The 15,094-nt window shown below is 37.6% G+C and overlaps 1 protein-coding gene across 10 annotated transcripts in view; it reads left to right on the plus strand.

Moving 5' to 3' along the window:
- The first annotated feature begins 615 nt into the window (after positions 1–615).
- The window catches only part of PPARD (peroxisome proliferator activated receptor delta), a 61,337-nt gene continuing 46,858 nt past the window's right edge, over positions 616–15,094 (plus strand). For 2 of the 10 annotated variants that reach the window (XM_088128498.1, XM_025163686.2), the window contains exons 1-3: positions 616–763; positions 7,107–7,198; positions 9,853–9,925. The gene's annotated coding sequence lies outside the window, so the exon portion shown is untranslated. Of the gene's footprint in view, positions 764–808; positions 1,124–7,106; positions 7,199–9,852; positions 9,926–15,094 lie in introns of those variants that run through there. The other 8 variants (XM_007423655.4, XM_025163689.2, XM_088128500.1 and 5 more) reach the window with 6 other exon arrangements.

Here is a 15,094-nt window from a genome sequence, read left to right on the forward strand (position 1 = left end):
TCAGGAAGAATTGAAATTGTCGCTGGTACAAGATACTATTAGCTCATCTCTTAAATCTAACAAGTGTTTTTTTTTTTCCCCTCTGAAATTCTAAATCTGTGTTTGGCTTTATCTTCCCAAATACCTGCTGACGGGAGTTGTAGTCAGCTACATCTAGAGGACTCCAGTTTCGGGGTGCCTGTTACAAATTACGCTCTGTGCCCCGTGAGCAGGTGCAGATCTTGAAATGCCGGCTTAAATTCTGAGACTGCTTTTGCACTAGAGTACTTTTAAAACAGCTGGGTCGTTGTCTACTGCCTGCTTCATCTGTCAGCGCGATTGCGGAGAACGAATTATGCTTCAGTAAAGAGCCGAGCGTCTCTTAACCCCGGTTAAGCAACCTCTCCGCCCACAGACAGCCCTGTGACACGCACGCACAGGCTCAACAACGCGGCTCCGGTGAAAGAAGAACCCTCAGTCCCGGAGGACCACCAGGGGGGGGCCCAGGGCTGACTGACGGCGAGCAAGAGAAACAACTCTTCCTCGTAGAGGGCGGGAATAGGCTTGGGCTGTCGTCGTGGCGATATGCTAATACCGCCCTCAGGCCTCTGGTGAGCCAATGGGGCGGAAGTGCGCGATAGCGTCAGGCTCAGCAGGCGTGACGTAGGAGGAGTGAGCCGCCGCCGCCGCCGCTGTTGTCGGCCAGTGGGGCGGGGGAGGGTGTAAATGACAAAAGTTCTGCGGAGCGTGTGACCCAGGAGCTTGGGCGCCTCGCCGCCGGCAGGTGAGGTGCGGGCTCAGCCGGGCAGACTCGGCACGAAGAGAGCTGCGGAGGAGGCGCTCTCGGATTCGGCGTGGTGGGAGGCTGGGGTATAGCCGAGTGGGGTTGGAGGGCGCTTAGAAGGCCCCAGAACCGCGTAGAAGCCCGTGGGCGCCGGCTGCGTCCAGCCCTTGCTGAGCGGAGCAGCCTCTGGGAGGTCAGGTTTCAGTCCGGTCGCTTGGCTTCGGGTCCGCGCTGTGGCACCGGCCATCCCTCCTTCTAGTTTTGAGAGGTCGCTGGCCTGATGCTCGCTGGCCCGCGGAAAGGGGTAAATGAGCGGCCGCTGTCTCCCGCTGCCTGTCCTTCGCTCCGGGCGGTGCCACGGTAAGCGCAGGATCCGGGACGCTGAAGGGGGCGAGCGAAGGCAGCGACTGCTCCTGCTGCTCAGGGCGGCGCGGTGGAGAGGAGGGCCGGCAAGGATGCCCTGGGCGTGTGGGCCGGAGAAGGCAGGCGTTCCTTTTTGCGGGGATAGAGGGCTTCCTTTGCTTTGCTGTCTTTCGCCTCTCTGGGCCTGGTGGTAAAGCGGGCGGGACTCGGGCCTGCAGTGTTGCCTGCAAAGAGCACCGGTTGACCCAGCCGTGCTGCCCTTCCAAAGGGTTCTGCCATTAGGCATGGGAGGGATAAGGGCGGGAGTGTAAGCAAGACAAGAACAAGGTATTTTGCTGCCTCAGAGAGGTAGACTGTCCCAAGGTCAGTGAATTATTTCGGCACCTGAGGCAGGAACTGCCATAAACATCTTCCTCTCTCATTGATAATACAAAGTGCAGTACTCATAATAAATAAATAACAAATTGCTATCTTTTCAAAGCATCCATAATTGACTTTCTTAGGCAGCTGATGATCCCAGCCTTCCCTACTGAGAGAGAGAAGAGGACGAGCGAGCAGAAATAAGCATCACGCTTACTCTTCTCCAGCATCATTGAGCCCAGTCTTTCCCATTATGTTGTCCAGAGCAAAGAGTGTGAATGATATGCCACTTCTGCCCATACGGTTTTAGCACTTCAGTGAGATAAGGCATGTTTTTGATAGTGAACCCTCAAATTTGTAAGTGATTGCGGCTGGGGAAAGAGTAGGCAATGAAAAGGTAGAGCATAGATTTACCTTTCTGCTTTCCCACTCTGACTCCAAAAGAGAGAACACATATTCAATTTTAAAAATGGATGCCATAGTCTTCATATAGTCAAAATATTTCTTTTAAAGTTGTCCTACATCAAATTGGAAGGAACCCTTTGCTGACAAACATTCAGCTAGCTGCTCTAGAGAAAACCCAAAGCACGGCAGCTTTCAAAATATAAAAATGCACAATTGTGGATAATTGTTTTTTGTTTTAATCCTGATGCAGTATTTTATTGGTTTAATTAAAGCCACATATCTCAGTGATGCTATAGAATTGAAATTTGAGGGATCTTTGTTATTCTTGCCCATGTTCTGAATATCAATGCATAAGTCTAATAAATGTAATACATTTCTGATCATTAGTATCAGTTCTAAATAATTCTTTTTTTATTTTATTGAAAATATATTTTCTTTTAATGTCAAGAACATACAGTTATTTAAAGTGATTAAGATTGTTAATAGCTGCTTTCCGAAGTTCTTTTGTCAGTGCAGGTAGATCATTTGGTCATGTCTTGACATCAGGTATTTGTAAATGTTGATGAACTTCTAGGATTGTTTGAATTATCTGGGCATGGATGGAGGGAATCACTACAGTAGCTCTAGTGATGGATATGTATTTTCACCCATATGAAATGCATCTTGTCATCCTCATCAAACTCAGCATTTTTAATGGAATATTTTAAAGATGTATTATGGTTTGTTTTGTTTTCCTCAATATAATAAACACGTATGTGTTTTGTATACAAAGAGTAGCTACTGTATGCTTTTAGAAAAGACAGAGCAGGTTCATATGGCTGTTATTGAAGACTTTTTCATTTCTTGCTGACTTCTGTATGTCAGTTTCTGGTCCACTCATAATTAATTGTTTGATTGAGTTTTCATCAAATGTTCCACTTTGTAGACAAGAAGGTGCATTTATAGCTGTTGTTTTTGCTTGTGTATTTCTGAATGTAGTTAAAGTAGGTAAAACTGCAGTTCCATAAACATTTATATGAGAGCAAGTCCCAATGCTTACCTCTGTGAAGATAGGCAGATAAAGCAATTATCTCAGACATGTTCCCAGCTGCCAGTGCTGCATAGTATTGCAAGTGACATCTGGAAGAATTGGAAATTAGATCTGAAAACTAGTTAGTTTTCTCTGTATAAAAGTTGCTAACATAAGAATAATGAGAGAACTCTGGAAAAGATGGGTGTGGGTGGGGCTGGAAACATAGAGATGCCAGATATGATTTGCTGGTTTACTGAAACTGTCAATGTTCATTGATCATATTTATATCAGGATATGTTCATATTTATATCAGGATATCTGGAGGGCACTAGAAAACTGGTATTGGAGCAAAATTTGCAAAGGAAGGAATATATTAAGCAAACACTTAGACATTGTGGTAGTGCTTCCTACTCCTTTTTCTTTGTTTATATATAAATGTTTCCTTTGGGTCCCAGTAGGGGAAAGGGATATAATACAAATAGTGAAGTGCCAACCTAAAGAATAATGGGTAGGAATCTGGACTTGAAACTAAACAGAGTTGGGCTGGTTAGTACTTGGATGAAAGATTATCAAGGAATAACAGGGCTATAAACCAGATTGTAAAGTAAAACAAACAAACAAAATGGAAGAAAGCAGTGACAAACTACTTCTGTAGAGTTGCTAAGAAAATTGCATCTTTGTGGCCCATGTGGTCATCAGAATTGGAGCTTAACTTGAGGACATCTTTATTTTCCGTTTTCTCAATGTGCATTCCAGTTCTTGAAGTAGCATCCTAGCTATCAAAGGCTATTAATTTAGTATTTTTTAGCTAATTTAATATGGATATTTATATTTTTACTCTTTTTAAAGTTTGATTTTAATTGTGAGCCTCCCAGAGTCATCCTCTGGGGGAGATGGGCAGCATATAAATTTAATAAATAAATAAAAATAAATTGAACTATTCTCTCAAAACTATCCAGAATATCTGAATTTCCAAAAATAAAGGTAATCTGTTTTCATGATAGAAAGGATGCAGGAATCAGTTGAGCAAGAGTGAGTTAATGGAGAGAGGTAAAGAGTCCTAACTTCTTTCCCAATAACAACTGCAACAGATAATTTCAGGAACTTTCTTCTGACTAAAAACCCAGTGCTTCATTTTATTTATGTATTCAGATATTGACCAACAGGAATAAACATGCAGTTTGTGTGCAAAGGTGAATGTCTCATCTTGTGTGTGATAATGTACAAAATAAAGTAGACCCTGAAATTGGGATTCCTATTTAAAGTGTAGCTCATCTTAAATGCAAGAGATGCTGATATAAAAGTATAAATAAGTTTTGGGTGAGATGGGAAACATTTGTCCTGTCAATTGCCTAAAATAAAATAAAACTTGTTTCTCATGGGTTCCAAGCCTGAAATTTAACCCACATCATTTTTTCCAGTCTAGTAAATGACAAGCATCTGAAGATAAAGGTTTTTCCCTCTCTTGAATTTTGTCAGCATCTTAAGAGGTAGCATTGCCTACTAATTTCTAGATTACTTAGTTCAAATGAAAGCAGTTGCACAAGAATGAAGAGGTTTATGCAGTTATAGAATGTAGGAAGTGATCATGGAAGCTCACTGGGTGACTTTGGGTCAATATTTTTATTTCAGCCCAATGTACCTCACAAGACTGTTGTTGTGGGGGTAAAATAGGTCTTACACTGCACTTAAGATGTAAGTGCATACCAAATTTTAAAAAATCCAAAGAAGTATCACAGTTTTAAAAAACATAAATTCCAAATGTTTTCCCCTACCCATATGTGCAATGTGTCTCATCTCTTTGCAGCTTCATCCCCCTCCAAATATTAAAGTTACCCGTCCCTGCCTTAATGGATTGTTGACAAAATTTAGTTAAGAATGTTTAGGAATCACTGAACTACTCTCCCAAGAACATCTCCAGAGTTTGCCATCAGGGAGATTTTACACTCCTCTGAAAGCACTGTACAGATCTCACATTTTAGGAGACTAGACCAAATGTTGATTATACTTGTTAATGTAGAATGATTTTTTTTTTTTTGCCCCTGGTTTGTTTCTGGTTACATTTGAAAAGGCTAGTTTGATCTGAAAAACTCTGTATAACCTGGGATTAGAACAGCTTAAGCCCCTCTTGTTTTAATATCAGGGTCTGTGAGCAAAAGTTGTTTAAATTTGTACATAGTTTCAATACTTAGTAGTAAAGGATGTAGTCTTGGTGGACTGTGAGGAGTTTAAAAAAAAATCAGTAATGAGGGAATGGCCATTTTTAAACTTCCCCCTGTATATCGTAGTGCAGCCTGGTAATTGTTTTCAACTAGTATGGTCTACTTAAATTTCTCTCTTATATTCCATTTTAATAGTGTTACCAGCTACTAGCCTTTTACTTTTCTTCCCTCATAGCTCCTTTGTCTTATTCCCCAACACAATCTCCCAATTTGCTTAATTTTAAGACTGAAAAAATGCCTAGAAAAACAAAATACTTACTTAAATATTCTGACATTTTTCTTAACCTTAATAAAGATATTTTTGTACTATAGCTTTTGGGTTAAGGTCCCCCCCCCCCGATGAATAGGAATGCTTGGTGGCCTTATCTGGGCAGTTGTCTTATATCTGTATGAATGGGAGTAATACAACACCCCCCCCCCATGTATTTCTTATTGGTATTTATTGGTATTTTTTCTAGTATAAATATACATAGAGAACTTTTGTTATAGATGCCAATAATTTACCAATATCGCCACTTTTCAGTCCTATTGTATCATGATTTTGGCAGGTTTCAAGTTATATTGGAAGCTCAAACTGTGCGCCTCTTTAAACTTGTCTCCCCCACCCCATTCTAAAGCGCAGAGTGTGGACAGATGTGTGTAAATGTTTGTAAAGATGAGTAATGTATTGTAGTCCTCCCATTTATTGGCTAGGAGCCAGTATGTTGTTGTTTTTAAGCAGGGTTAACATGAAAGATCCATGTGACAAAGTGCTGAATATTGAATTCTGTAGAGCTGTGCAACAGTCTACATTCAGAAGGCAAAATGTGGTTTCCAGTGTGCATGGGCCTGACGTAACATTTGTTGTGAACACCTTAAAGAAGCTGTATCTTTCTCTGGGTTTAGCTGGCTGCCCTCCACTGCTAATGCACAATCCTGGGAAAATACACATTTGGTTTTAAGATGTTCTGATAGTACTACATATACCCTGAATAGATTTTGTCCATCAAATTCAGATCTTCGTGCAGCCCTGATGTTCAGCACAATAGAAAAGAAACCATGACAGTTTGACTAATCACACATTTGTAGCCCTGGGATATAGTGACAGATTTTTCAGAATAGACTATTAGCTAATTTTCTCTCTGATAACCCAGGAAATAGCAGATTTGCTTGACTGAGTTTACTTGGCCAATGTATAATTTACCTTAAATTAAAAATTGCTATATATTTGTAACTGAAGGTACTTTATTCAGAGGTGGGGTAAATGTGGGAGGTTGAAACTATGTAATCTTGAGAGAAGTTGAAAGCTTCACAGTAATATGTTGTCTCTATGTTTTAACCCCAGTTTTGGGACCGGGGTGGGTGGGCAGAATAAAAAACACCCCTATTGATCTCCTATAAACAATTATTTAATTATTCTACTACTGTTACAGAATGAAAAAAAATATTATTCAAGATGACCTAATAACTACTTTCTTGTAGCAAATAATTTTTACCAGAGAATTAGCTAGGGAACTTGTAATAAATTAGTAACTGTTGATGTGCCACAAGTAAGTCACACTGGGTTCACATATTGAGGTAATTTATAAGATAATTTGTTTACCCTATAAATTAGGAACCCAGATAGTGTTGTTTATTAACTATGGTTATAAATCTTGGCTTATGGCTTAATATGTGTTAAACCATTATGGCTTACTTAAAAATGTAGTTTGTAACATTGTTACTATAGTACTGGCTACAGTACTGTTATCCAAACAGAAGACATTGGATTGGGCTGGGTGACTGAATCAATCAGGCTGCATTTTCCTGGAAGGAAGCCCATTTAAATGAAAAATAATTCTTGAATAAACATGTATAGGATATCACAATCAGAGCTGCAATTCTGCATAATCTCACCTTGGAGTAAATTCTACTTTGTTCAGTATAAATTATATATGTTCTGTAAGATTGCTCTGTACATTTGATTCTTTATTAAAATACATTAAAATCCATCTTTTTACAGATCTGGAAATAAGATAGCCGACGCAAAGAAGGCAGGGATCTAATACCCTTAATAATTGTATGCAAGAGGAATATAAAAAGGCTTTTCTGCAGGTATAAAAATTGCTACACCAATTATATTTGCTTTTTCCACATGCTTAGTAATGGTATAGGAACCTCTCTCTTAAAAGGATAGTTTCTTCTGAATAAGTTACATCTGTAAGAATACAAAGCCGACATCTACACTTACAGGGAAATAATAACTCTAATATTTTTCTCTCTAATTTAAGTAAGCAAATATATCTTGCTTTTAAGTATTAAAAAAACCTCAATAACCAATGGACAGAACTAAAGTTTCCAGCCTAATACAAACATTAAAATCCAATTAAATTTATAGCAAATATTTATTTCATTCAGCAGCCCAATAAATCAGTTTTTGACAGAGTTACACAAATATGTTTTACTGCTCTTCTACCTGATTGCAAGGAAAAGGTCTATTGCATTGCCCAAAGTAATACATTCCAAAGATGTGTATTTGGCACTGACAGAACCCTGTCCCTTTTATGTGCTGTGATTCTAGGATATGGGCAGGATGATATGAATAAAAATGCTTCTTCAGGTATTATGTTTTCAAACTATTTCAAGCTTTAAAGTCTAAAACGAGCACATGAAATAGAGAAATGTGTTGGCAACCAAATACAGCTGATGTAATATAAGATTTTCATGATACCACTACTATGCCCTCAACAGTATATGAACAAGTATAGTCCCTACCATTTGAAATTTCTAAATCATTTTCTAGGATAATTTCAAGTACATTGCATTATAATAATCCATTTAAGCGTTGTTGGTACATAGATAGCTAAAACAAGATCTGTCTTTGGATAGGATTACAGCTGGCAAACTAGTCTAAATTGGTAAGCAGTATTACTGGCTGCTACCTGAGCTTCCCATTAATGCAGAATCCAGGACAACTGCCAAGCTGCATATTTGGTCCTTCAGGGAGACTCTAAGATTAGTTGTGAGCCTTCATATACAGGAACTGATTTCTTTACCCACAGGACCTCAGTTTTGTATAATTAAATCTGAATAGCTTATTCTTCCTTGTCCTTTTGAAAACTGCCATCAGATTATAGGCATTTCACATATGGAGAAGAATGTTTTCCAATTGGAGTTTGATTTATAAATTTTATCTGTGATTGTGGAACTATTTTTATTTTATTTAACTGTTATTTATTAGACTTATATTCTGTCTTTCCTTCAGGAGCTCAGGGCAATGTACAAATCATTTCCTCCTTCCTTCTGTGGCTGAAGGTAGACTAGAACCTGGGTCTCCCCATTGCCAGTTCAACAGTTTGATCGCTGCACCATACTGGCTCTTGGATTTTTGTAATTGTTTTTAATGTAGTTGTGGTTTTAATTAAATTTTAAATAACGTTTCCATTTTGTACTTTTTTTTTGTTAGCAAATTGGATATTTTTTTCTAGATAGGTAGGAGAGAAATGTAAAATAAACGTGTACACATTTGTTGTTTTCCCCCAACAAACTATTTAGAATATACTTCAGTGCAGAATTCCAGTGGGTGGAGACAACATTTCTTTGAAAGCAAAAAAGAGGGGTTCAGCAGAATTTATGAGGTACCAGGTATAAGAGACATACTGAGTACTATCATCTTTAATTGTGTATCATTAATAGGAAACCCTTAAATTAACAGGTAAGTATCTTAATTTTCAGTATAGTAAGAAAAAGAAATTAATTTTGAAACATTGTTTCCACCAACCCTAATTTTGGAAGTAAGTTGATTTTCTAACTGTTCTAACAGTAAACCTTACAAATATTTGTAACTTGTTCTAAGGAAGTATGACAAGTCCCTTCATTGCGTAGGATGTGAATTTTTTTACTTAAGTTTCCTCCATCTCAGGGCTGTTTCACATGATATATTTAGAGAACATACAAACCTAGGCACCACAATATTGTAACTTTGTGTATTATACAGATATTGAAGTTACCAAATGGAATAGCCCAAGGCTTCTTGTACATGTGAAAGGCTTGTTTGGTGCAATTTATAAATTATTGTGCACAAATCAGTTACTAAGTATTTTAAAAGCTGGTTTTTATAAATTGATGTTTTATTGCATAGACTGGTGCTGTAATCATGTGAACAGTTACCTGAGAATAAATTAGAGTAAACCAAGTAACAGGATTGATGACTGAGGAGTAAGAAAACCTCATATGGTCTTAGTTAATAGAACTATCAAGGTTGCCATGATGGTTTTTACATTTTCTGCCAACCTTTCAAATAGGAGTCAACATCACTCAAAACTAGAGATGTAATAAGGATTCTTTTAATACTTTTCAGAGAGATGTTTGTTGCAGCAATTCTTGTGGTACCTTAAAAATTGGCATAAGCTCTGGCTGATTAAATCTAGTTCAACAAATTAAGATGATACATAAGGTTCCTTTTAATACCGTTTCAGCTAAGAATCTGAAACCTGTATGGAAAACCTTTAAGCACTGCATGTAGGCTTTATGAAGCATCCCAGCATTCTTGTCCCACAATAAATATGCAGTTATGCAGCATGAATATGATTCCATTTGCTACAGTGGAATATGCTGCAATGCAATAGAATAAAAATCGTTACCCTACAAATGTATACTGAGAAGTAAACCTCACTGAATGCAGTAGCATTTATGTCCTAGTAAGTATATTTAAGATTTTCCTGGTGACTGTTATGCATAGAGTGGAAATCTGTTTTGCTCTTTTGCAGTTTCGTTCCACTTGGGATATTCCTTATGCTGATATGGTAACTTCAGAGTGGCTCCCATCACAGGTGAACAGAGGTAATAATCCCTTATTAAAGAATATAATTTATAGCAGTTTTTAAATCTCAGTTTGGAACTTATGTGTGTTAGCATTTTGCAGACTAGATGGTTATTTTGAATATCCAAAGCAGTACATGCAGGGATTGATCTTGTAAAAGCCTGAGATACTAGCACTGGATATGTATTTAAAATTTTGATGGGTTGGTGGATGTGTATTTTTCTTTTCAGTCTCAAAGCAGTGAATATCTGGAGTAGGAGTGTAGTTCTTGGTAGTATGCTAAAATCACTTCTGACTTTTGGTACTTCATCTCTGTTGCTTGTATCTTATTTCTGTAGGACTTTTTGTTTAAAATAGGAATGATTAGGAGTCAGATGAGGTTTGTTAAGACTATGGGTCATGAGCTTGATAGTATTTCATAGAAGACTAAATTCGCCCATGAAATTATTCCAGGCTACAATCTTATAAATATTGGGTGGTAAATACTATGCTGCAAGCAAACTTTGAAGTGTAATTTGCAAGTATTGTTATAGGTTGTTCTTGGAAGACTTAAGTCCTTTTTTTTGTGAGATGGGTGGTATCTAAATTTGAAATATAAATAAAATAAATAAATGACTGATACACAGAATCTGCACTATTAGATTGGCTGAGGTTATGATTTCTTCACAGAAAAATGAAAATGTATATCTCCCTATCTTTATGAAATGTGTTAAGGTATACTACTTCACTCCTGTTGTGTAACCTTTTTAAAAAGAATAGAGTGGAATATTGTAATGCTTTACCTATGTTGTTAGGAGAATTGGTCAGTTAATATAATAGGATCAGTGTATCACACTCCTACACTGCTTATTTCAACAACTTTAAAGTGAAATTGTAAAAATTAGAATCTGGGTAAAAGACGCAGGTACTGTGTCCCCTAGAATTTTGTCCAGTGTTGTCTTAGTAGGTCTTACAGGTTTTCTGGCCTGCTGAGAGCATTAATGCTGGTCAGTATAATTCTGTGGCATATGAGGATTTGTTAGCTTGAATCAGTGTATATGAAAACAAATAGATATCCTACTTAGCTGCATTAATGTGTCTGTTTTTATATATGGATTTCTGGTGATCAACTACATGATATGTAGCTTGTTGACACAGATTCAATTATACCCCGTCCTTTTGTCATGATTTGAATTACTACTTTTATATAGGAAATCTCTTTGAGGCTACAATTTTAAAAAGCAAACTATCCTGGACATCTGTTTACAGCTATTTGTTCTCTTTGCTAGTTATAAGGGAAATCTATGATTGTTTGCAACTAAATCACCGCCACTTAATTGGAAACATAAGTCAATTTTGCTCTGTACTTGAACAGGAGATTAAATTAATATATTACTTTTGTTTGAATGGTGTCAGGATTGGATCATATTGCCTTCCAACATGAAATGTACTAATCTAATCTTTTCTTCTATGTGTACTAAATAATTATATATAAGATGCTTCAATAAGATATTGTGAAATTTGAGAGACTGCTGAAATCCTCTCCTGTCTCTGTGCATACAGAAACATGTTACCTTTAAAAAATACTCAAATCGTATTAAAGCAATGTCTAAGGTTTTAGAGTTAAAATATGCTATTTATAGAGCTAGAGTCTGCTAAAACTGGTAGTACATTTGCCCTGTTGCACAATTCATACTTGTAGTGTTTTAAAGATTTGGTTCCACCAGGTTTTGCGTTTACATTTCTAGAAAAATAAGTCAGTTCTCTCTGTGTGTTAACCAGAAGAAATCAAACTTGTAGTGGTGTCCTAGTCCTATTAATACTTTGGAAATTAAGAAGCATTCAGAGTTCTATAATACATTTTTAGCAAATAATATTTAAGTACTTGATAATGGTGATTCTTAAAGTAAATTTCTGGCATTTTTCTAATGTCAATGTAATATTATCAGTAGTGATATATAATATGGTAAGAAACATGAAAGTTGATACAAGTAATGTACTATCTGGTTCCTCTTATAGACTTCAGATTAATGGAATACTGAAAACCAATATATCATTCCAAACTCTGCAGGAACACTTTTCCTACAGTGCAAAGGCAAAACTTGCTCAAACTACTTGAGATGGCATCTATAATTTTGTTTTAAGACAATTATTACCCATATCTATTTCTCTAAGATACTTGATGAAAATCATTGAATAAAGAAATATACAGAATGTATGTATCACATCTAACAATTATTTTGTGAATGGCCACTGTCAGTGTAGAAGTTAACACCGTCCTTGCAACATTTTATTTTACTACTAATCTCACTGTTGTCACAAAAAAGAGAAAAAAAGAACCAAACTGGATGTGTATTTAAATTCCTGTATCAAGGGTAACATATCATACATCTATAGCATATTCCCCCAAACATATGTTACAATCAGTGTATTAGATTTAGGACTATAAGATTCTTTTTTTTTTTTCCTTCTGATGCAACAAATTAAGTCTGCAATTTTTCTGGTAATTGTATCTACAACTATTTTCTAAAGGAGGGTCTATTTATGTAGGATTTGTGTATGTTGAAAGCAACATTTTTCAGAGCTTAAGAAATGTGACACCTCTTCCCAACTGATGTCAACTGTTTTATTTAGAGGGAAGGAAGGAAGACATCATTCAGTTTGTTTGCTATCCTAATTCTAACTCTGATCTTTACTTTTGTCTCTGAAATATTTTTCAAACTCCTAACAAAAAAATCTGCATGGTAAATAGCATTTTTTCTTGTAAGAAAAGTTACCAATTATAGACTCATCGAGCTGGAAAGCAGCATTTAGGCATTGAATCCAACCCCCTGTTCAATGCAGGAATCCAGATCAAAGCAATTGTGACAGATGGCTGTGCAGCCTTTGTTTGAATGCATCCAGTGATGAGAAACCCACTTCCTCTCTGCTTATTTGGTGCCACTGTCAAACAGCTCTTACTTAAATGACATTTTTCCTAATGCTCAACAGGAATATACTTTCCTGTAATGTAAAACTGTTATCCCATGTCCTGCTCACTGGATCCTAAAGAACAAGTCTTGGTCTTCTTCTGGGTGAGATCTTTTCTTGAAGATAGTTTTCAGATTCAATTTTCTCTTTTCTTCCTATAGTACATGTATTAGTCTTTATTATGCTACAATTTTTTTCTTTGAAATTCTGCATGTCTTCTATGGAAGTTTGCAAGATGCATTCAGGAGAAGTTGCAGAACATTACCAAAACGTCCAATATACTGATTTGCATTTTGGGCAGAAAGGACAGGATAAAAATATTACAAATGTTACATTCACTCTTACTATAATATACCAATATAACTATGCACAATAAACTCCAACATTAATTACAATTTTATATTTAGCATATAACCATCATCTTGTTTGTGCTTACTGATATACAGTCAGGTCCAGAAATATTGGGACATCGACACAATTCTAACATCTTTGGCTCTATACACCACCACAATGGATTTGGAATGAAACAAACACAATGTGCCTTAACTGCAGACTGTCAGCTTTAATTTGAGGGTATGTACATCCAACTCAGGTGAACGGTGTAGGAATTACAACAGTTTGCATATGTGCCTCCCACTTGTTAAGGGACCAAAAGTAATGGGCCAATTGGCTTCTCAGCTGTTCCATGGCCAGGTGTGTGATATTCCCTCAGTACCCCAATTACAATGTGCAGATAAAAGGCCCAGAGTTCATTTTAAGTGTGCTATTTGCATTTGGAATCTGTTGCTGTCAACTCTCAAGATGAGTTCCAAAGCTGTCACTATCAGTGAAGCAAGCCATCATTAGGCTGAAGAAACAAAACAAACCCATCAGAGAGATAGCAAGAACATTAGGCGTGGCCAAAACAACTGTTTGGAACATTCTCAAAAAGAAGGAATGCACCGGTGAGCTCAGCAACACCAAAAGACCCGGGAGACAACGCAAAACAACTGTGGTGGATGACCGAAGAATCCTTTCCCTGGTGAAGAAAACACCCTTCACAACAGTTGGCCAGATCAAGAACACTCTCCAGGAGGTAGGTGTATGTGTGTCAAAGTCAACAATCAAAAGAAGACTTCACCAGAGTGAATACAGAGGGTTCACCACAAGATGTAAACCATTGGTGAGCCTCAAAAACAGGAAGGCCAGATTAGAGTTTGCCAAACGACATCTAAAAAAGCCTTCACAGTTCTGGAACAACATCCTATGGACAGATGAGACCAAGATCAACTTGTACCAGAGTGATGGGAAGAGAAGAGTATGGAGAAGGAAAGGAACTGCTCATGATCCTAAGCATACCACCTCATCAGTGAAGCGTGGTGGTAGTGTCATGGCGTGGGCATGTATGGCTGCCAATGGAACTGGTTCTCTTGTATTTATTGATGATGTGACTGCTGACAAAAGCAGCAGGATGAATCCTGCAGTGTTTCGGGCAATATTATCTGCTCACATTCAGCCAAATGCTGCAGAACTCATTGGACGGCGCTTCACAGTACAGAAGGACAATGACCCAAAGCATACTGCAAAAGCAACCAAAGAGTTTTTGAAGGGGCAGAAATGGAATGTTATGCAATGGCCAAGTCAATCACCTGACTTGAATCCCATTGAGCATGCATTTCACTTGCTGAAGACAAAACTGAAGCGAAAATGCCCCAAGAACAAGCAGGAACTGAAGACAGTTGCAGTAGAGGCCTGGCAGAGCATCACCAGGGATGAAACCCAGTGTCTGGTGATGTCTATGCATTCCAGGCTTCAGGCTGTGATTGACTGCAACGGATTTGCAACCAAGTATTAAAAAGGGAAAGTTTGATGTATGATTATTATTCTGTCCCATTACTTTTGGTCCCTTAATAAGTGGGAGGCACATATGCAAACTGTTGTAATTCCTACACCGTTCACCTGAGTTGGATGTATATACCCTCAAATTAAAGCTGACAGTCTGCAGTTAAAGCACATTGTGTTTGTTTCATTCCAAATCCATTGTGGTGGTGTATAGAGCCAAAGATGTTAGAATCGTGTCGATGTCCCAATATTTCTGGACCTGACTGTATCAGCTTCAGTAAACAGTAAGTCCTTTGTACTGGCAAGAAAGCATACTGGGATAAATTAGTAAGCAATAATCATTTTAATTTTCAGATGAACAACTAGTATTATGTGTGTATAGAAATACTGTCTTGCAATCTTTTTTAGTTGGTTGGAAA

The sequence above is a fragment of the Python bivittatus genome, unplaced genomic scaffold (genome assembly GCF_059951505.1).
Source record: "Python bivittatus isolate LINGU-HERP-01145 unplaced genomic scaffold, Pbiv_v1 ctg000700_np1212, whole genome shotgun sequence".
Classification (NCBI taxonomy): Eukaryota; Metazoa; Chordata; class Lepidosauria; order Squamata; family Pythonidae; genus Python; species Python bivittatus.